Here is a 23,541-nt window from a genome sequence, read left to right as displayed (position 1 = left end):
ACACGAACAGAAAGCAGTGATAATGTGGCTGTAGCAGGATACCAAAACCCAATGAAAGTGGAGGGGAATAGTTATGTGGAAAAGGTCCTCAGTTTACTCGAACCTCTATACATAAACCAAAAGTGGAGGGTTTCTCTTAAAACAAGCAGTCACTGTGCCCTGATCCTTTGTGCTCACCAAGCACAGGACGTGTTCTTATAGAACCCTCACCCACATGCTAATCAAGGGGCATGCTCCATTTTATTTATTGATGTATTTTATAGAGCGCGAACTTGACCCGTTAGGGTATCAGAGCACTTTACAGGAAAACAGTCATGTACAGAGTAGGCACAGCATCATCCAGTTACGGAATCGAATGAAGGGCAGGATGCATGGTACATGAGGGAGATAGGGCACATAATTACAGAATAAATATCCAAATAATCAAGCTGAGATAACATATTTACAGATTACAATAACCAATGTTCGCGACAAGGCCCCAGGTTTCTGATGGGGTGAGCTAGCTAATCTGAAGGGAGGCAATAGATGGCTATAGATCAAGGCCGTGGTGGTGGTGGAGGCAAAGTTTAAACGAGATATTTGCTCATGAGGAATGATTTGGCATCTTTTTAGAAGCGAGTCAGAGAGGGTATTCTTCTGATCTCCGGTGGGAGAGAGTTCCATATTCTTGGAGCAGCCACGGGGAAAGCCCGGTTGTAGAGGTTTTTGTCCAAAAGCGTGCAGGTTGGAGCAGGTGGTCTCTGGCAGATCGGGAGCTTCTGATTCCTCCGGAAATCACAAGTTTCTGCCTCCGATATGCAGGGGATTTAGAATACAAGGCATTGTGTGTGATGCATGCTACTTTGAGCTGTATTCTTGCCTCCAGAAGAAGCCAATTGAGAGCTTTCAAGTGTGGGGAAATATGTTCGTATTTCCCCGTGCCGGTGAGTAGTCTGGCGGCTGCGTTCAGGCAGGCTTTTAGAGGTGCCAGGGAGATCTTGGGTAGACCCGAGAGGGTATAACAGCCATATTGCAGCCTAGAGATGACAAGTGCTTGGACTGCCATTTTTAGGTCGAAAGTATCAAGGAAGGGTTTCAGTTTTCTAAGATAGCTCAGGTGGAATCTGGCTGATTTGGCCATTGAATTGATGTGGTCCCGCATGTTCAGATTGCTGTTGAGTGATTCCCAGGGATTTGGCCGAATCCAGGATGGTTGGTGGGTAATTCAGGGCTGTGATAGCCTTAATCCATGATTGACTCTCAGGATTGGATGTTAGACGGGGTGATCAGGAGAAATTCCGTTTTCTTTGCATTGAGTTTGAGTTGATTGGATGCGAGCCATTGTACAGTGAGTTTCAAGGCTTCGTTCAGGGAGAGGAACTCTTCGAGAGATGAGGTTTTGATATAGATCAGAGTGTCATCAGCGTACATATGTTAGGAGATATTAGCAGTGCGTAGTACTTCGGTAAGCGGTTCCAGGTAAAGATTGAAGAGGGTGGGGGAGAGTGTTGATCCTTGAGGGACACCAAACGTGACAAGGGATGGTGCGGATAGGTTGCCGTTGACAAGGAATCTCTGGGACCGGTTATGGAGAAAGGATCTGAACCACTCTAGAACAGTGCCATTCAAACCCATCCTGAATTTGAGACGTTCGAGTAGTTTTTCATGGTTGACCGTGTTGAAGGCCAATGATAGGTCCAGGAGGATTAGGAGACAGGTTTTGCCTTGGTCAAGGGCTTGGAGAGCATCATCAATGATGTGGAGCATAGTGGTTTCGGTGCTGTGCCCTGGTCTAAATCCAGATTGGAAATCATCAAGCAAGTGGAAGATGTTGATGTGTTGACTTAGCTGCTCCATCACTTTGGCTAAGACGGGGGATGTTGGAGATGGGTCTGAAGTTGTCTGGGAAGGCTGGATCCAGTGACAGCTTTTTCAAAATGGGGAGGAATTGGCCAGCTTTTAGAGAGTCGGGCATCGTTCCTTGCCTTAGAGAGGCATTAATTATTGTAGTCCAGCTAAGAATAATGGATTGGGCGACGGCAGCTAGGCAGTTGGAAGGAAGCGGGCCATTAAAATTCTTATTAGGGTTTAGGGAAGATAGGATTTTGGACACTGAGTCGTCGTCAGAGTTTAAAATCAGTCCAGTGAGCATGGTTTTTGGGTGAAGCCTGTGGGGGCGACGTGTCTGGAGAATGCGGTTAGAGAGGTGTTTGGGGTATGTGATGGAGTGAAGCTAATTTCTGAGGGCTGAGATTTGGCAGCGAAGAAGGAGGAGAATTTCTCTGAGGATATAAGAGACTTGGGGGTTTCCTTTGAAGTTTTGGCCAATTTGTTGGAGCAGTGTTTGACCAGTTCAAAGAGCTTTTGGGGTCTGTTCTTGACCTTCTCTAGTGCAGTTCTGAAGAAGTCTTTTTTTTGGACTGTCTTTGATTTGGGTTCTTTTCAACTTTAGTGGGGCTAGATCATCCAGGATGTTTGAGATAGACGCAGAATAGTGATCACTGAGGTCACTGACTGTTGTGATATGAGAGGGGGGGGCTGATTTGCAGCGAGCCTCGAGTTCTCTGCGGTGTAGGTTCTTAGTGTCTCTGATCCAGCGTTTAGGAATCACCAGTTGAGATGCCCTAGTCTTGTGGGTGCCAGGTAAGAGAAAGGTGATGGCGTGGTGGTCAGACCAGTCGCATGGGTCTATAGAGATGAGCTTGACTGTTGATTCTTTGGAGATAACCCAGTCAAGGGTGGCCCCTTTTGAATGAGTTGGAAGTGAGCAGGCTTGGGTCAGGGATTGATCGGCCAGGAGGTCCTTGATGGCGTTGACATGTGAATCCTTTGGATCGTTCCAGTGCAAGTTAAAGTCTCCGAGAAAAATATCATAGGCAATATTGGGACTCTTAGCTGTGATGATTTCCATGAGGTGGTCGGTGAAGGAGTCATTCATGCCTGAGGGGTGGTAAAAGATGTGCAGGTTGCATGGTAGGGCAGAGTTGCTGTGAATAGCGAGGGTGAGGTATTCGCAGGATTCAGTGGTGTCCGCTAGAAGTTCCGTGACCAGGAGGTTAGAGCGGTAGATGCAGGCAATGCCTCCTCCTTTCTCGTCAGATTGTCTGTCTAGCCTAGCGATGTTGTAGTTAGGAGGGACGAGGAGGCCCAGGTATGGAGATGATGATTTATTACTGCACCAATGCTCAGCGGTTACTTCTCAACCTAGCTCCATAGACCGCATCTCCCAAATGTGGTGAGGAGGCAGCTCAAGCTAGTTCTTAAATAGTGCAACATGTGTTCTGATGATCAGTTACACTGGAAAAATGTGGTGTGGATCATGTGGAAAAGTAAATTTTGCCATGTTCTGTGTCCCTACGTGTTCCCCATCTTATGTTATATGTGCATGATTAATATGCATATGTATTCCCTTATGATCGATTAAAGACGCAATTTTAGTTGTGTCCATCTCTAGTATGCCAGTTTTCAGTTCTCGTTAAAGCTACGAGTATTAGGCCTATGTAAATCTACGTTGCCACGTTTCACAGTGTGCACGTTAATTCAGAATAAAGTCTCCGTTTCTAGGCCTCAAAAGGGCCCGGACACCAGATTCAGCTCCTGTCTCCTGAACCCTCGCTGAGGAGCGATACAGCCCCCACCTGTATCCCTGACCCTTCACTTACTTCCTGCCTCGCAGTGCCCGGCTCGGCCTGGCTCTGCCTGCCAGTCTGCCAAGAGTATGTTATGATTCTAGTTATCAGTCCAGCCCTCCTTCTCTGCATTCCTAAAGCTACTGAATCGCATCAATAGTTTCAGTCATCGTCTAGCCTTTACGTCTCCATGTAAGAGAAATACTGTATTAATGGTCATTTAATATTCCTCAACACGCACTACATATAGAATGATGCATGCACCAGTCTTAGAGTCTGTTAGCCTTTACCCTGATAACTTTTGGATTCTATCAAGATGTTCTCTAAACATCAGATACTAGATAGTGTTTAGGTACATGTCGCTCTGACTCTCCAGACTTTCGTCTCCTCTTCTAGCGCAGAAGTCATAGCCCCCAGTTCCTCCTAGTAACACGTCATTGCCAGCTTGCGCGCACCACTAGATCAGAGGTCCCGGCTCCTTAGGTAGCCCCCTCCATGTTTCCGCCCCATTTATGACATATTCTGTTACGTTTACATCACATGTCTATGTACACGCCTCTTGTTACACCTACTTTCTGCCTTATCTTTCGCGACTGCTACGAACCCCGCCCATTGCTACGCCTACTGTATTAACTGTAATGCAATTGTTTTAGTATATATATGTTGTACACTGTTATTAAAGCTAGCTGTTGTCCCGATCCTGCCCCCCGGCAGCTGCCATCCTATTCCCGTGCAGGTTGTCCTGTTCCTGTCCTTTATGCCTGTATTAAAAACCTGCAAACTCCAGCTACCTCGAATCTTGACTCTTATTTATTGAGCTATCTATTTGTATGAGTATCCTGAAAAATAGTACCAGTAATTAATTATTTATTTACCACATAATGGCGCCCGAACAGGGACTTGCCCTTTCCCCACGCGCCGGAGAAGCCACGCAAGCCCCCTGACCCTCTGCAGCCGTGACGGAACCATACCGTGCACGTGCAGATATTTCTGCTTCAAGTATCCCTCAGGCCCACGGAGGAGACGGAGGTTGCGGTCCAGCGTCCAGACGAGGCGGTGGAGGAACGCGGCGAGTCCCGACCAGAGCCCAAGCCGAGAGTCCAAGGTCCGAGGTATCCGGAGGCCCACCCGTAACTGAAGTCCGAAGTTCGTAGTCCGTCGTCGTAGCAGTCCAGTCCAGTCCGAGGCCTTCCGCTCTTGCTGCCCGGTGAGTACCGTTGCTGGGGTAGTATCTAGACAGGGTCAATTAATTTGTCTCTGGTCCGTGGGTTTGGGTACGCAAATCCAACACGAAGTATCCACCTAGGTGGATGCGGGTCCTGACGTGTCTCTTTATGAGACCGGTATGTTTCGTACTGTTTCAGCAGTGCATCTAGTAATTCTAGTAAGTTCTGTTCTCGAGAAATTCATGTGTTTCTGTTCTCAAGTATTCCAGGTAATGTTTCTGTCCGAACTGTTATTTTAATGTTATTTCATGTGTTTTTAATGTCGTGGTATGAGTGATCAGTCTCAAGTCATTATTGTGTTCATTGTGTATTGTATTGTGTCCAGATCCCAGTTCACGTCATGCCTCTGTTCTCAAAATTACGTCAGTTAAGAACTAGAAAAGGTCTGCTCGAGGAAGCAGTTCCTGTCCCACCTAGGGACAGTCCAGGTCATTTTATGTATCATAAGCATGGCATAAGTGCCATATTATATCTAGACTTATGGGTCGAGTACACTAAGGAATTAGAAGAGAAATATAGATGGCCTGTATCAGGCACATGGGATGCCGAGTGCATCATGCGAGTAGAAGAAGTATTATGGAAAAAGAAAGCCAGACAGTCACAGAAAGATGCCATCGAGTTATGGCGCAAAGAATCTCATAAAAGAACCGAAAAAGAAATCAGAAAGTCAGAATTAAGTAGAGAATCCTCAGAAAGAGCCCAAGAAAGGGAATTAATCGAAATAGGTGAACGAGTTAAAACCGAACAGTCAGACAGACAGAGGAATGCCCTTATTAAGGGTATGTACCCTCTTCTTGCCGAGGGCTTGCCAAAAGCAACCCCGGAAGCACCATGTAATTTTCCGCCACCATTAGTTCCGACCAAGCTACGTCACAAACCGACCGCAGCTGATATTTTTCTCTCGTCCTATTTGGACGACACAGTCCCAGAATATGCAAATCCTGTTCCGCCAGCTCCTGTAAATAATGTAAATCCTGCTCCTCCAGTCACCGGGGCACCTGTTACAGCACCTGTTACGGTACCCCCGGTCCAGCCTACATTACAAGTACCCGCTACACTGGTCACTCTGCCAGCACGAAGAGTATCAGTCGACGATTCCAGCTTAGGGGCCGCGGGAGGAGGTCCTCCGGGAACCCCGCCGCCACACAAACGTGTAACGTCAGTCGAGTTACATGAACGTGCGTTACAGCGCACGCCCAAACATCAGTCTGTTGCAGATATCAGACGAGCTCTTACCGAATGCCGTTATGATCCGGTCCCAGGTGATGATAGTACGGTTATATATTCATTACGTGTAAGACGGGTGACCGAGTATTTGGACACCCTACCAAATATGAAAGAAGATCTAGACAGAATATATCGTTTCATTCGTACAGGAACAGACCCAGAAAGTATTGGCGAAGTCATGTTTCTAAGAAAAGCTGAGATTCAGCTCATGCTATTAAAGTTTCTAATTAATTGTTTAATAAGGGAACAAGATTATCCGACTAAAGATCCGACCGAAATGAAAGTCCTGACAAGGTGGAGTGATAATATAGCCGAGGGAAGACACAGGACGCTCAGTTGTATAGAGAGTATGTACAAGAAAATTTGTAAGGAAATAATAAGGTTACACGAGAAACGCAAAGCAGCACAAGTAAGCGAGAAGGAAAACGACTCTTCTACTGAAGAGGTAGACGACGAGAATACCGCCAGAATAGCGTATGTAGGTAAAGCTAGACTTCCCGACCGACATTCACGTCTAGAACACAAGAAAACTGTTCCTCTTCCAGCACCAGAACAAGGTTCTCTAGAGCAAGTATTTCAAGCTACCGATCACATTCTGAAATCACGAATCGGTTATAGTGAACTTAGTACTATGCATGAACAAGAACTAGCCCGAACAGCAGTCTGATGGGCTACTGATTCTACCACTTTTCCAGACGAAATAGTGGCACAAATGTTTCTGAAACTGCCCCCAGCCGAGCAGCGACTGGTGGGTATGTATATGATCCAGCACCTCATTACATTGTATGAGGGTCAGCATTCCGATCCAGGTCAGTTACATGATGTTCTGAACGAGTTACTCCAGTATAGATGGAAAGGTCTAGGTACCGACTTAATTAGTATCATTCTAGAACAGCGCCACAAATATAGAACGTTTCTGAACCCGCATTTTGTTCACGTCTCACCCCCAGAAAGTAAACCCTTTTACATAGACAGACAGCATCCGTTACGAGAAGTACACCCAGTTAGGACAGCGGGTGGTGAAATGCAACGAGTATTTGTTTACACCCCGATTACAAAGATGGAACTCTTAGAGATGAAAAAGTTAATTCCCTGTCACGATAAAGATCCAGCAGGGTTCCACCGTGAATTAAAAGACATGCTCCGTATGGGAGAATACACGTATCCAGATATAATTAAAATGTTAAAGGTCCTGTTGCCCGCGGGCATATATGAAAAACTCAAGGAGAAAGAATGGGAGGTGGGAGAGAAAAAGATAGATTGGGCAGCTCTAGAAGCTGAAGAAAATACACGTGTACCAGGTACCGGTCAAGGAGATAAATGTAAAGAATTACCTGAACTGTTAATACAAGTTTTGCCAAGATTACTAGCCACGAAAAAGGAAGACTGGGATGCAATCTCAGCCTGTAAACAGAAACCAGACGAAGATACTAGTGATTTTTATTCTAGATTTGAGAAATGTTTTAGCATCAACAGTGGTTTGAAGACGAGTAGTGAGTCATACCCTCATCTTTTTGTTACTAAACTAGTCGAGAATTCAAGTCCACAAGTTAAAAATAGAGTTTTGAAAGTCGAGAGTACCTGGCAAGCTAATACTCCGTCCCAAATGCTTCAGATGCTTCAGTATCACCAGAATAGAATCAGAGAAGAGCAAGATCATGAAAGGAAACGTATGAAAGACACGAAAATGAAAGTATTAGTTGCACAATCTGTTCCTCAAGACAGTCAGAAGAGGGGTACGAATCAAGCCAGTCATCCTGCAGCTCCCGTTGAAGGGACCTGCAATTATTGTAAACAGCCAGGTCATTTTATAAACGAGTGTGCAGTTCTGAAACACAACATAGCCACTGGTAAGACTAAAGAAAGACCACGTCCGCCTAGACAAGAACAAGTTTCACAGACTTCCCAGTTACCACAGAATACACCACAGACAGTTACAGCACCGCAGCCTATAGCTGCAACACAGCATGTTACACAGCAGATGTACCAGTATGCACAGTCCGAGTATCCAGAGTACCAGCCGTATTCATGAAACAGCCTAGAGAGGGAGGTAGGCTTGCCTCTCATCGAGATTCCTGTAGATCAAGAGGGTCCCTATGTTCACAGTCAAGTATTAGGGAAAGACAGAAAGTTTCTGATTGATACAGGGGCAAGTAGGACTACTATCAGTCATGACGAGGTTCCAGGGGCTCCGCTCTCAGGCTCTAGAAATGTTTCCCTTGGATTTTCAGGAAAGCCAATTGTTAACGAGATTTCCAAACCAGTTACTCTAGAAGTAGGTCCATTGTCCCGAACTACTGACCTGCTACTCACGAAATCATGTCCAGAAAATTTGTTAGGCATTAAGACATTAAAAGAATTAGGTGCAGTTATTTGTTGCTCCCCAGATGGAATACGTTTGTTTTTACGTGACTTTAAGGGTCACTATGTATTACGTGATTTTGATCCAAGATTATTGAATGTTCCGCAGCATCTATGGGCACAAGGTCCAACTGATGTTGGTTTTATGCAAATCACACCCCATCGTGTGACTCTCAAACCAGGTGTAGTGTTACCACGAATCAGACAGTACAGATTGCCACCTGAGGCTGTAGCAGCCTTATCCAAAATTATTGACGAGCTCATTGCTCAAGGAGTAGTTGTAGAAACTGACTCCAATGTATGTAATTCTCCTATCATTCCAGTCATGAAACGTACTGATCCAAATGCACCTCCAGTATATCGATTAGTGATTGACCTTCGAGAACTTAATAAATGTATCATTCCCCAGTACCCAGTTGTTCCAGATATTTCTTCCCTATTGACAGCTATTGATTCTGAAGCTACATTTTTTACAGTCATAGACCTCAAGAACGCATTTTTCAGTGTCCCCATTCATCCAGACAGTCAGTTTCTTTTCGGATTCTGTTTAAATGGAAGGAGCTATAAATTCACACGAGCTCCTCAAGGTTTCACAGAAAGTCCTAGTATTTACAGTCAAGCACTCAAGAGACAACTAGACAATATTCACATGCCAACTGACACTGCCCTGCTCCAGTATGTCGATGATCTACTGATCACAGCCCGTTCTGAACGTGACTGCGAGCGTGCGTCACTTACAGTTCTGTATTTCCTAGCCGAGATGGGGCACAAGGTGTCCCCTTCGAAGCTTCAATTCTGTGTCCAGCAAGTGATCTACTTAGGCCACTTACTGTCCAAGAGGGGTAGGCAGTTGACACCTGACCGTATCCAGTTAATAGCGAGTCTTCCTCAGCCCAAGACCCAGAAGGAGGTACGAGCTTTTATCGGCCTCACTTCCTATTGCCGACAATGGATTCCTCAGTATGCATTTCTAGCCAAGCCACTGATACAGTTAACGACACAGGAGGCAGCCGTATCGACTGTCCTCCCTTGGACCCAGGAACATACACTTGCTTTTAATGAGTTAAAGAAAGCTTTATGTCAAGCTCCTGTTCTAGCTACACCGAACTACAGTAAGCCTTTTACACTTTTTGTCACAGAACATAATGGTACAGCATTATCTGTTCTCACACAAGATCAAGCAGGACAATACAAGCCCTGTGCTTATTTTTCGAGCACATTAGATCCTGTAGCCCAGGCTCTGACTGCGTGCCTCAAGTCAGTTGCAGCCACAGCACTAGCTATCAGACAAAGTGATTCCATAGTGTTAGGACATTCCCTGACAGTACAAGTCCCACACTCCGTGGAAGTTCTTTTAAACCGAACCCAGACTCAGCACTTGACCATTGCACGTTTAACAGGTTATGAATTGACACTGTTCCAGCTACACATAGAAATCAGATGCTGCAACGTTCTAAATCCTGCTACACTGTTACCGTCAGTTACTTCAAATCCTGCCACACATGACTGTGTGGAAGTAGTTAACACCATGACAAAGCCAAGACAAGACCTGACAGATATTCCATTACCAGATCCCGACCTGACACTTTATGTGGATGGTTCATGTATGAGAACAAGTACAGGAGAACTAGTAGCCGCGTATGCAGTGACTACTGACACTGAAGTTATAGAGACACACCGTATTGACACTCTGTCCGCTCAAGCAGCAGAGCTAGTTGCTCTGACCCAAGCCTGCATACGTGCCAAAAACCTGAAAGTTAACATTTACACAGATTCACGTTATGCATTCGGAGTCGTACACGACTTTGGAGTGCTCTGGCAAGAAAGAGGTTTTATGACTTCTCATGGAACCAAGATTCAGCATGGTCTCCTTATCCAAGCTCTGTTAGATGCAATACATTTACCGACAGCTATCGCTATCATGAAGTGCAAGGCACATACGAAAGTCACTGACATTATTTCCCAAGGTAACGATCTAGCAGATCGAACAGCCAAGCTTACAGCCCAGACTCCAGACATTCCAGTTAACACGACACAGACACACACTCCAGATCCGACTACATGTATGACAGTTAAGGACCCCACTCAAGATGTCATAGATATCCAGTCACATGCTACTCCCGATGAAATCAAGAAATGGTCCGAACAAGGAGGGGTCCAGACAGATCAGGGATGGTTGACGAAGGGAAAAGCCACATGGTTTCTCCCCGACTCAATGGTTCAAGTTATTATCAATACCGCACATAGTCCTGCACATTTAGGAGAAAAAGCCATGTTAGACAGTATCCAGAACATTTGGTTTAACAAGCATTTACGAGCTGCAGCCAAGCAGAAAGTCCGTACCTGTATGATATGTTGTCAGTTTAATCCAGGTAAAAGTGTCCCGGTGGAACAAGGGGGATTCCAGCCTCCTGACCACCCTTTTGAGGTCCTCCAGATGGATTATATTCAGATGGAGCGATGTCGAGGTTTCAAGTATGTCCTTGTAGTTGTATGCGCTTTGTCCAGGTGGACAGAGGCATATCCAGTCCCAGATTACACTGCCGCGACCACTGCCAAGCAGTTGGTTCGTGAATTTTTCCCTCGTTATGGACTCCCTAGGGTCGTGTACTCAGATAACGGCCAGCCATTCTCATCAGAGTTGATGAAGCATGTTTCCCTTCTGTTAGGGTACCAGTGGAAGTTTCATTGTGTACGCCATCCTGAAGCAGCAGGTCTCGTAGAGAGACATAATCAGACCCTAAAAATTCGTCTTGCCAAAGTCTGTAAAGAGAAAGGTGTAGACTGGCTAGTAGCTCTGCCAGTCGCCCTATTTTATATGCGCATGGTCGCACATTCCAGATCAGGTCTGTCCCCTTATGAGGTCGTATTCGTCCGCCCCCCGAACATGTGGGGTACACCTAGACCCCGAAGTATTACCGATGTTTCCAGTAATATGCTGACAGATTACCTAGCTTCCTTGATGTCTGCCCTACACTCTTGTCGTTCACAGGTTGCCGCCGCATTTCCAGACAATACCGAGGTGAAACCGCATGAAATCGTTCCAGGAAGTCTAGTCCTTGTGAGGAATTTTGATCGTTCAAGTCCGCTGGAGCCCCGCTGGAAACTGCCTCAACTTGTCCTTCTGACCACCCGCACGGCCGTGAAGCTGGAAGGCCGCAAGGGGTGGGTCCACCTGTCTCACGTCAAGAAGTTTCATGGACTCCGAGAAAAGGCTTTTGCCAAGAACTTTTTTAAGGACTGCCAGAATTCTAAAAACTGCCCTATTCTCAAGGACTGTCCCGCTACAAACTTTGATTCCAAACCTCCCCTGTTAGAGGAAACTCCGCAGCAGGAGTATAAAAAGAAGCTCCGGTCTAGTAAAATAAGTCAGCCAGTTTAATTGTCTAAGTCCCCCTCGGGTGAAACGGTTAGACAGGTTTCTGACATGTATGAGATAGACCCCCATAGTGAGAGAGTTAGTCAAAACTCTATCAGATGTATCATTATTCTATGTTTTCTTCTGTTTTTGAGTTTGATGGTTACCTGCACAAGTTATGCATTGCATTTATGTTTTCCAATTTCTCATGTAAATAAGTTTTCTAATGCTACAGTAGAGCACACATTTAGTGATCTGCCTCCTCACGAGCTATCCTATCGTCTTGCTATGCGTAACAATACGTTTATCCGTATGCTACACTATTCACACCAGACCAGCAATGCCACTAATTGTTGGGTGTGTGGTCGACTCCCCCCTTTCCAGACACCGAAGGGAGTTCTGCCACTCTTTCCTTATCCGTTTTCACATAATGGTTCGTGTGGAGCATGGTCCACGTTAACGTCATCCTCAACTGATATGTCCCTTCTGAACAATACATGTTTTCCAGACAAGCAAGGTCTCACCCATAGAAAAGGGTTAGACCTAGAAAATGAAGTTTATAATTTAGGTAATTATTCTTCGAATTTTATGGTCCTGAATGTTCAGTCTGATACTACTCCAGATTTACCTGCTATTTCAGTACTACCAGTCAAAGGCGAATTATGTGTCCGAAAAAATGGTTCCGCACATGTAGGACATAGTGATTGTATTACTATTGTCAAGTATAGTGACAGTGGGAAATCTATTTTCAAAGCCTCACGTCATTCTTATTTTGTTTGTGGTCAGACCGCATATGTTCGTCTGCCCCTCGATTGGGATGGAACCTGTTACATTGCCTTCCTACTGCCACCAGTTTTTCTAGCCCCATCTGATTATCATAGAAACACACATCTAGTACACATTAGACATAGAAGGGAGATTGAGTCCCCGATTGTCGATCAAACTGAAACTGCTCTAGAACAGTATACAGACTTCAATAGAGGTTTCTTCTTCTTTATAGGACCTATCCAGAATAGTAAGTTAATCCGTAGGTTAACCAGAACCCTTGAAGCAGTAGTGAATGAGACTACTTCTGCTCTAGGTAACTTAACTGAAGAGCAATCTGCTATGAGATTTGTTGTGCTCCAAAATCGTCTCGTTCTTGACGTCATACTGGCCGATAGAGGAGGAGCATGTAGAGTCATCGGATCTAGTTGCTGCATTTTCATTCCTAATAACGCGCCGTCTGTTTATTCAGCTATAACCAGACTTCATAAAATTGCCCATCAGTTACACCAGAATCCAGGCACCTGGACATGGTCCGGTTGGCTCTGGAGTATAATCTCTGCCTGGGGATGGAAAGTATTGTCATTCCTAGGTATAGCAGTAATGATCATTTTCAGTTGCTGCCTCTGTTTACAATGTGGCCCTGCGATTTGCGGCATTTGTGCTACATCCTGTATTCCAAGTCCTAGTCCTAAGTCCCGTTCCAAGACAATTCGAGACGAGCAAATGATACTGTATGAAATGATAGATGGTATCATGAATATTGATGTTTCCTGATGGAAACGTAGTGACAAGGAGGGAATGTGGAAAAGTAAATTTTGCCATGTTCTGTGTCCCTACGTGTTCCCCATCTTATGTTATATGTGCATGATTAATATGCATATGTATTCCCTTATGATCGATTAAAGACGCAATTTTAGTTGTGTCCATCTCTAGTATGCCAGTTTTCAGTTCTCGTTAAAGCTACGAGTATTAGGCCTATGTAAAGCTACGTTGCCACGTTTCACAGTGTGCACGTTAATTCAGAATAAAGTCTCCGTTTCTAGGCCTCAAAAGGGCCCGGACACCAGATTCAGCTCCTGTCTCCTGAACCCTCGCTGAGGAGCGATACAGCCCCCACCTGTATCCCTGACCCTTCACTTACTTCCTGCCTCACAGTGCCCGGCTCGGCCTGGCTCTGCCTGCCAGTCTGCCAAGAGTATGTTATGATTCTAGTTATCAGTCCAGCCCTCCTTCTCTGCATTCCTAAAGCTACTGAATCGCATCAATAGTTTCAGTCATCGTCTAGCCTTTACGTCTCCATGTAAGAGAAATACTGTATTAATGGTCATTTAATATTCCTCAACACGCACTACATATAGAATGATGCATGCACCAGTCTTAGAGTCTGTTAGCCTTTACCCTGATAACTTTTGGATTCTATCAAGATGTTCTCTAAACATCAGATACTAGATAGTGTTTAGGTACATGTCGCTCTGACTCTCCAGACTTTCGTCTCCTCTTCTAGCGCAGAAGTCATAGCCCCCAGTTCCTCCTAGTAACACGTCATTGCCAGCTTGCGCGCACCACTAGGTCAGAGGTCCCGGCTCCTTAGGTAGCCCCCTCCATGTTTCCGCCCCATTTATGACATATTCTGTTACGTTTACATCACATGTCTATGTACACGCCTCTTGTTACACCTACTTTCTGCCTTATCTTTCGCGACTGCTACGAACCCCACCCATTGCTACGCCTACTGTATTAACTGTAATGCAATTGTTTTAGTATATATATGTTGTACACTGTTATTAAAGCTAGCTGTTGTCCCGATCCTGCCCCCCGGCAGCTGCCATCCTATTCCCGTGCAGGTTGTCCTGTTCCTGTCCTTTATGCCTGTATTAAAAACCTGCAAACTCCAGCTACCTCGAATCTTGACTCTTATTTATTGAGCTATCTATTTGTATGAGTATCCTGAAAAATAGTACCGGTAATTAATTATTTATTTACCACAATCACGGCGGTCATCTTTTAATAGGTTTAACTGCTAAATGTACTTTCCTTATTCCTACGTCCAGGTACAGTATTAATTGCTACCGATAGATAAAACTTACTGCACAATCCTTCCAAACTTGACCCAGAGACGGAATTACTAATACCAACTCACAAAATGCGGAGGGGAAAACCATATTTGTACAGTAAACAAGGTGGAACTTGTCGAGGCTAGACTGCTTTGTTCGTCGGATCGCCCTTAGAAGCTGTGATGTGGTGGCCATCTTCAATTTCTCAGCAGACCTGCATAGGCGCGTGTCAGACTGGACCGCTGTTGTAACTAATCTGCCCTGAAACGTGGGAACGTGTCAGCTATCTTGAAATTCTCAGAGGGGCATTTAATACTGCTCAGTGCAATATCTTTGACATATGTACTGTGCCTGGTGTGCACTAAGAAGCAGGGCATACTGACTGCTTGTTTTGGGAGACTCCCTCCACTGTAGCAAAAAACTCCAAAGGGCAGGTTTGCAAACCATGACCAAGTTGTTTGCAGGAAAAACCCTGGTTGAAGATGCCTCAATAATCCAGGTGGCAAAATAAATGACAATCACTAACTCAATAAGTGAAGTTGAGGAGGGAAGCATTGTTTTAACCCCTTCCATGCTCATGACAAGGTCAGCTCGTCATGAGGCACACTGGAGCTGTGCTAATGACGAGCTGACCTTGTCATGAACAATGGGTTTCAAAGCTTTTCAGCACCCAGCGGGAATTGACTTAGCACCAATGTGGTTAAAGGGAACACTTTGAATCCCACGAGCTTCAAATCTTAGTTGCCTCGTGAATAGAAAATATGAGGTTGATAAAGCTGTATTCAAGGATTCAGATGGTTTGGATGCAGTGGTAAAGTTGATACCTGAAAGACAAAAAGTTGCATGCTGTCGTATAAGATTCATTCCCCCTACACAAGGAGTTTGAAGTCTGCCTAACGAGTTTGACACAAATGAAGCATTTCAATATGCATCTGTCAACACTGGCTAATTTCAGAAGAGAGTATGGGGAAGAAGTTTACATCTAGAGATTTAATGGAGATTAAAAAGTCTTTAACACTTCTAGCATTTCAGTAAGAACCAGCTAATAGCAAATGCTGTCAAATGCTCCAAAGGGTCAATAGAAGGGATGAACCCCAAGACTGTGATGCTGAACAAGATGAAGCGAAGGGATCCCAAATGAGTAAGTAGAATTTTGCTGAAGAAAGAACTTTCTGGTGGATACTCTACATTTCTGCAGATTCCTCACCATACAATTCTCCTTCGGGCAGCGGAAGGGATCTAGAGAGTTTCGCAATAAATCGCCCGAGTTGGCAGATGACTTCAAGCAGCGCCACTGGTACTCTAGTCCCCCCCACCAGATTTGATGAGGCATTATAAGATTCCAGTCTGCATGCTGGCGTCTGTTTTAATCAGCTGTTCCATGTCTCTTGAGATGAGGAGACAAAACCACTGTAATGACTTAGTTTTGCTCCTTTGGTACACGGTCATCTAACTTAACCTTAAATAAATCCCACTCATTAGAATGGGAAGAAGAGAGTATTGAGTAATGTGCAGGAACACAAATTTTCCGCCAGAAAGATAGTCACCTGTTTTTCTCAAACTTTGTGCAAATGTTATCATTTTATGAATCCCTACCAAAGCAGTACCAAAAAGAGCTGCGTATGAGAAACCTGTTATACTTACACATACAGCAGAGCAAACCTGGCAAAATGAACTTCCAATGAACATGGGAGTCAGGTCTACAATGCTTGATGTAGGTGTGGTCCAAAGCTCATATAACAGCCCAGAAAATATCGAACACGTAGAAAAGCAGACAACATTGAAGAAGCTGCTTTTGCTCCGCTGGAATGCACCTCAATTCATTTGGGCAGCTAGTTAACTAGAGCACAGTAGTACAAAAGGGGGTGGTGATGGACGGAACATCTGAACCAATCAAACACTCACACCCAGTCACAGATCTGGGTTTAATCCATCACCGTTCTTTAGCCCACTCTGCCACCCCAGTTCAGACATGGCCATATGCAAATCAGTATGACCCTGTGCCTCATGGGAACAGTCCAGCCCGAACTGCCAAGCCATGCCTTCCCTGGACCGGAAACAAGCTTCTGAGGACCGGTTTCTGGCATTTCAGCCGTCTTCAGCCCGGCTTGCTTGAATCCAGTGGCAAAGTGAGCAAGGGACTCACGTCTGAGCATACCCTGCCAACTTATGGCGAACAAAGTGGTACAAAAGGGGGTGGTGATGGACGGAGCATCTGCACCAATCAAACACTCACACCCAGTCTTGTGGGTTTTGCTTTCACCCTATGTGGGAAGGGTATGCCCAGACCTGGGTCCCATGCTCACTAAGCCACTGGAGTCAAGCTATCCTGGCTGAAGACGGCTGATAGCCAGAAACCGGTCCTAGGATGCTTTATTCCGGTCCAGGGAAGACATGGCTTGGCAGTTCGGGCTGGACCAGGGTCAAGACTGATTTGCATATGGCCATGTCTGAACTGGGGTGGCTTGGTGAGCAAAATAACGATGGATTAAACCCAGATCTGTGACTGGGGGTGAATGTTTTGCCATTGTGCAACATTCCGTCCATCATCTTGTGTGTTTTAGTTAACTAGAGCACAGCACAACTTAACAAGCTGAACTGATCGGTTAAATATCGTAATCTTCTGGCAGGTATAGCCTTAGTTAAGGCCAGCAGAGCGATGTAACAGGTAGTCACTGTGAGAAAGTGCCATCTTTCTTGCATGGTATGCCCCCACTTTTTGCTGATGTGCTTTGACTGAGTGTGCCCTGTGCTCCTGCCAATCAGGTGCCCAGGGCCTGTGTTCCTTCCCTAAAACTGTATTGAAGCTAAAACCCAATTGGCATCCCTGGCCACATGGCAGCCCCTGGTAAATGGTACCCTAGGTACCCAGACCCCTAAGGGCAGCAGCACTTATTGTGCCACCGTTAGGGCCCCTGGACCCTGACACACACACTGCCTTTGCAGGCTGAGTGTCCTGGTACAGAACAAAACAAAGAGTCGACATAGCACACATCCCTGTGTGCCATGCCCACACACCCATTGCCCTGGCATACATCAGTCACCCCTCTAGCTGGGTGCTCTATGCCAGTGGGGTGGGCACAGGTGCATGAGCCCTGTGCCCCTACAGTATCCAGGGCCATTCATGGGCAGTGATGCCATTAAGAGTAAATGGTGCTGGGAGGTTGTAATTACGAACTCCACAGCACCATAATGGCTACATTGAAGACTGACAAGTTTGATATCAAACTTCTCAGCACATTAAACCCACACTGATGCCAGTGTGGGATTTAATGTAAAATGCACCACAGAGGGCATCTTGGAGATGCCCCCTGAAACCTAACCTACAATTCACGTCTTGTCTGAGAGGCTGCCTAGGCTGCCACACTGCAGACATGTTGCTGGACCCCTAGGTGGGGAGCCCCCCGCTGTCCTGGGCCTGCAACAATGCACATCGCGGGCGAGGTGCTAGGTCTCCTCCCCAGGATGGGCAGGGGGAAGCTTCAAAGGCATGCCGCCTTTGTGAACTTCTCTAGGCCATTTGCTGTACTCAGCAACTGGCCCCCACCAGTTCTGATCCGCACTCTGGCGGGAAGACTGGCGGGAAACCCTACGTGAGGAAAGGGGGTGTGCCAGCCTGAGCCAGCTCAACCCCTCAGGTGGGAGAGGCGAGGTAAAGCACAACTCCGGGCTCCGGCCATCTTGAGGATTGGGAGTCCTACCCAATCAGAGATAGGCTCCTGCCCCCCTCCCACAGGAGAGGAGCAGGATAGGGGGTGACTCACCCCAGGACAGGGACCTATTGGTCCCTACCTGTAACGCCCCTAAATTTAGTATTTAGGGGCACCCTGAACCTTCCTTCCTCAGATCCCGATTTCGAAACACGAAAGAAGACCAAGAAGAAGACGACTTGCCGTGCAGCTGCTAACAAGAGGACAACACCAACTGATTTGGCCCCAGCCCTACAGGCCTGTTGATCCCTGAACCTGCTTCTGCTAAATACCGGCGTCTCCTGCGGACAGCAATCTCGAGAACTCCGTACAACCTGCCTGACCTGACCATCTTAGAGACTGGGACTCCCACAAGCAGTGGTTCTGCTCAACCAGCAATGCCCCTGGTGCCAGCCAGGAACCGCAAATCCAGCCCACTCTGCACCCGCCGAGCCCGGCCTGTGCCAGAGTGTACAAAGTCCTGGAGGACGTCGCCCCCGGTGATTCTGACCTGGAATCCAGTGCCCAAGGAGCCTCCTCGACGACCCCTGCATCCTCAGAACCAGGGACCCCTCCAACCGCGACCAGCAGAGGGTAAGATTTCCCGACGTCAAAAGACACCCCTGCATCCGGCGCCCCACGGCCCCCTGTGCCCTACTCCGGGGTGCCTACCTATCCTCCAAGATCCCAACTTACCCCTCGAAGTGTTGGTAGCTCCTAAAGATCCTCTGTACCCGAGCCTGCAGCCTTTGTCCACTTTCCAAGACCTCCACTGAATACCATTGAGCGCCTGACGGCTCAAAAACACCCTGAACAAAGCTACCAGTGTGCCCCTGGCAATGCAACCTTTGTCCTAATCTACTTTCCCATTTGCCCTAAGCAAGTGACCAGGAGCCAAGCTCCCACAGCCGGGTGGCCTGGTTGCCAGCAGCCACCAACCGAAGGCCCCCTGCCTCTCATTGGATAACATTGGGCCTAACTACCACTGCACCCGGCTGCCCCTGTGCCGCTGAGGGTGTACCAACTGTACCTACCTGACCCTGGGAGACCCCCCGAGTCTATGCCCAGAACCTTAACTCTGCCAGTCAAGTACTTAACTAAAAGCCAATAACTCACTTTTCTTCCATAGGCTAACATTGATTGGTTTCACTTGGAAATTCTTTTAAGTGTGGAGTTTGGGAACTTAAAAATATTCATCTAAAATCTGACGAACAACGAATTCCGATTTACTCACCTGTTATCAGGAGAGACCTCAGTGCTGCATCTTGTAGCTCAATACTGACCCTAAAAAGTAATTTAAACCGTACTTACCATTAACTTGAATTTCCTTCCGTAGGATATCATTGCCTGCTTTTTGCTGAAAAAGGTTCCAAGTGTCGATTTTTTAAATTTACAAATATTCTTTAAAAATCGTGCCAACGATAAAAACGTAATTACTTGCCTGTTTTAGATAGATGTCCCAGTGCTGAACCTAGGAGCCCAGCACTGGATTACAAAAGTAAAGTAAGGAAAATGCTACTTACCAGTATGCATCGGTTATTGGGATGTAGAGCTGCAGATTTCTACACTTTGCATTAGATCGTCACCTGGTGTTGGGCTCGGATGATTGCAGGTTGTTGTCGTCTTGGAAAAAATCTTTGTAGTCACGAGATAGGTGACTCCTCCCTTGGACGAAAGAGCGCATGGGCATCAGCTCCATCCTTAGATTGTTTTTCACCATGATGGAAAATGATAGGAGTTAGTAGAAAGAAAGAAAAGATGTCCATGCGTGTATATCTAATTAAGATAAAACTGGAACAGATACAGGTCCCGGGGAGGCGGGAGGGAGTGTAGAAATCTGCAGCTCTACCTGCCAAGAACAGATGCATACTGGTAAGTAGCATTTTCTGTTTGAGGCATATGAGCTGCAGATTCTACACTTTGCATCGATTGTGCAGCAGTGTCTCCCCTAGCTGTTGTCACCTATATCCGTTGCAGTAGTTTGAAAGAGATTTTTGAGGACAGCTTGGCCTACTGCAGCTTGCTGCTTGGCTTGCACATCAACACAATAGTGTTCAGTGAAGGTGTGTGTTGTAGACCATGGTGCTGATTTTGGAAAAGGGGGGTGGTGATGGACAGTTTCTGAATGATGCAGAATACTCTTACCAAGTCAATAGATCATGGTTTTAATCCATCACCGTTTTTTAGCTCACTGCACCATCCCAGCTCAGAACCTGGCTATATGCAAATTAGTCTGTTCCTGTCCCAGTGCATGATGGGAACAGGGCAAACCAAACTACCAAGCCAATTCTTATACTGGGAAGGAAACAAGCTTCCGGGGACCGGTTTCTGGCATCACAGCCTTCTTCGGCCCGGCTTGCTTGAATCCTGATGGTGCAATGAGCAAGGGACTCACGTCTGAGTATACCCTCCCACACATAGTGTGGATAAAACCGATTTTGGAAAAGGGGGGTGGTGATGGACAGAGTTTCTGAATGATGCAGAATACTCTTACCAAGTCTTACCAAGACCATGGTGCTGCCTTGCAGATGTCTTCTAGGGGAATGTTCCCTAAGAAAGTCATGGAGGCTCCTAGTTTGCATGTGGAGTGCGCTCTAGGAGGAACTGTTAATGTGCGTTTTGCTTTGTGATAGCATATTTGTATACATTTAACAATCCACCTTGCAATTCCGGATTTAGAAATGGGGTTGCCTTTATGTGGTGGAGAGAAAGATACAAATAGTTGCTTTGTTTTGCGAAAGGACTTGGTCCTATCGATGTAATAGAGAAGAGCTCTTTTGACATCTAGTGTGTGTAAAGCTCTCTCTGCTACAGAGTCTGGGTTTTGAAAAAACACTGGTAACTCAACAGATTGGTTTATATTAAAAGGAGTAATTACTTTGGGAAGGAATTTAGGATTAGTTCTTAGAACCACCTTGTTACGGTGTAATTGTAAGAATGGTTCTTGTATATTGAAAGCTTGAATCTCACTAACTCTTCTAAGAGAGGTAATAGCAACAAGGAAAGCTGTTTTCCATGTGAGAAATTGTAGTTCACATTTGTGTAAAGGTTCAAAAGGGGGTCCCATGAGCCTGGTAAGAACAATGTTTATGTTCCACACTGGAGAGGGTGGTAACCTAGGAGGAATAATTCTTTTTAATCCTTCCATAAAAGCTTTTATTGCTGGTACTTTAAACAACGACATATGTTGTCTGTTTTGTAGATCTGAGGCAATGGCTGCAAGATGTAAACGTATAGATGAATATGCCAGATTACATCTTTGTAAATGGAGAAGGTAACAGATAATATTTTGGATGGAAGCATCTAAAGGATCAATTTTATTATTATTGCAGTAAATGGCAACTCTTTTCCATTTAGCAGCATAGCAAGCTCTAGTAGTAGGTCTTCTGGCTTCTTTAATGATATTTATACAGTCTGGTGGCAGGTTAAGGTAACAAAGCTCTAAGGCTTCAGGAGACAGATCGCCAGATTCAGTTAACTTGGATCTGGATGCCTGATGTCTCCATGGTTCTGCATTAGCATGGATGGTGTCAGAGACAATTTTTGGTGTGGAACTAGAGAGAGTTCTAGCAGTGTGGTGAACCACGGTTGGCGTGCCCATGTGGGAGCTACCAGGATCAGTTTGAGAGACTGTTGTCTGAGCTTGCGTACCACTAGTGGTATTAGTGGGGTTGGCGGAAATGCGTACGCAAATCTGCCTGACCAAATCATCCATATCGCATTGCCCTTGGACAACGGGTATGGAAACATGGCGGCGAAGGTTGGGCATTTTGCGTTTTGTGAATGAATGGTTGAAGAACTTGCAGATGTAGTTCCCATTCGTGAATCTGTTGTGTCTGTCGACTTAACAGATCGGCTATCTGATTGTGAACTCCTGGAAGGTGTTCTGCAAGCAGATATATGTTTTGTGGAATGGCCCATCTCCAAATGTTTTGTGCAAGCTGAGACAGTTGCAGGGATTGTGTGCCTCCTTGTTTTTAAATGTAGTACATGGCTGTCATGTTGTCCGTCTGCATTAAGACAGCTTTGTTCTGTAAGTGCACTTGGAAGGACTTCAGTGCCAGGAAAATCTCCAGCAACTCTAGGTGATTGATGTGAAGCACCTTTTCTTGAGCGGCCCATCTTCCCTGAATTGTCTGGTGGAGCAGATGTGCTTCCCATCCTGTGAAGAATGCGTCTGTTGTCAGTACTATCTGTAGAACAGGCTCGAGGAACGGCCGCTCTCTGGACAAGTTTTTGGCGATCCACCACAGCAGAGAGCGATGTGTGCGGCTGTCCACCAACACCAGATCTGTTAGTTGTCCTTGTGCCTGATTCCACTGATGTGCTAGACATTCCTGCAATGGGCGCATTTGCAGTCTTGCAAATGGTACAATAAAAATGCAAGATGCCACCATGCCTATTAATAGCATGAACACTCTGGCTGGGAGAGAGTGTTGGTTTTGAAACCTTGTGACGAAGGGTTGAATACTCTGTATCCTGGCTGGACTGGGATAAGCTAGAGCTGTATTGGTGTTTATGGTAGCCCCTAGGTATTGATGTACATGAGAGGGCTGTAGATGTGACTTGGTGTGGTTTATTGTAAACCCCAAGTTGTGCAGTGTCTGAATTGTGTGAGATGTGTGTTGAACACACTGGTTGAATGACTTAACTTTTATGAGCCAATTGTCTAAGTATGGGAAGATATGGATATGTTGTCTTCTGAGATGTGCCGCTACTACTGCTAGGCACTTTGTGAACACTCTTGGTACAGTTGTGACCACGAATGGAAGGACTTTGAATTGACAGTGTTGTCCTTCTAGCACAAACCTGAGATACTTCCTGTGAGAAGGATGTATGGGAATGTGAAAGTAGGCGTCTTTGAGGTCTAGTGTAGTGAGGAAATCGCCTTGTTGCAATAATGGGAGCACTTGTTGTAAAGTCACCATTTGAAAATGATCCGAGTGTATATACCAATTGAGAGGCCTTCAATCTAGAATTGGTCTTATTGTCCCATCCTTTTTGGGTATTAGGAAGTAGAGTGAGTAGACCCCTGTTCCTTGATGATGCAAAGGAACTAGCTCTATAGCATCTTTTTGCAGCAATGAGAGAACCTCTTGTTGGAGCAGTGTTAGATGTTCTGTGGACCTTGGACGCTGTCTGGGTGGTATATTTGGAGGGGTTGCTGTGAGTTCTAGGCAGTAACCATGTTGGATAATTTGTCTTACCCACCTGTCTGTTCTAATGGAATTCCAGACAGGTAGGAACTGT

At 45.8% G+C, this 23,541-nt stretch overlaps 1 protein-coding gene across 10 annotated transcripts in view; it reads right to left on the bottom strand.

The window, feature by feature from the left end:
• The window catches only part of PPP6R3 (protein phosphatase 6 regulatory subunit 3), a 1,896,334-nt gene that overhangs the window by 775,633 nt on the left and 1,097,160 nt on the right, over positions 1-23,541 (bottom strand). The gene's annotated exons all lie outside the window — the stretch shown is intronic.

The sequence above is a fragment of the Lissotriton helveticus genome, chromosome 3_1 (genome assembly GCF_964261635.1).
Source record: "Lissotriton helveticus chromosome 3_1, aLisHel1.1, whole genome shotgun sequence".
NCBI lineage: Eukaryota > Metazoa > Chordata > Amphibia > Caudata > Salamandridae > Lissotriton > Lissotriton helveticus.
Note: the sequence above shows the minus strand (reverse complement) of the source record. Positions and strands in the feature narration are given on the sequence as shown.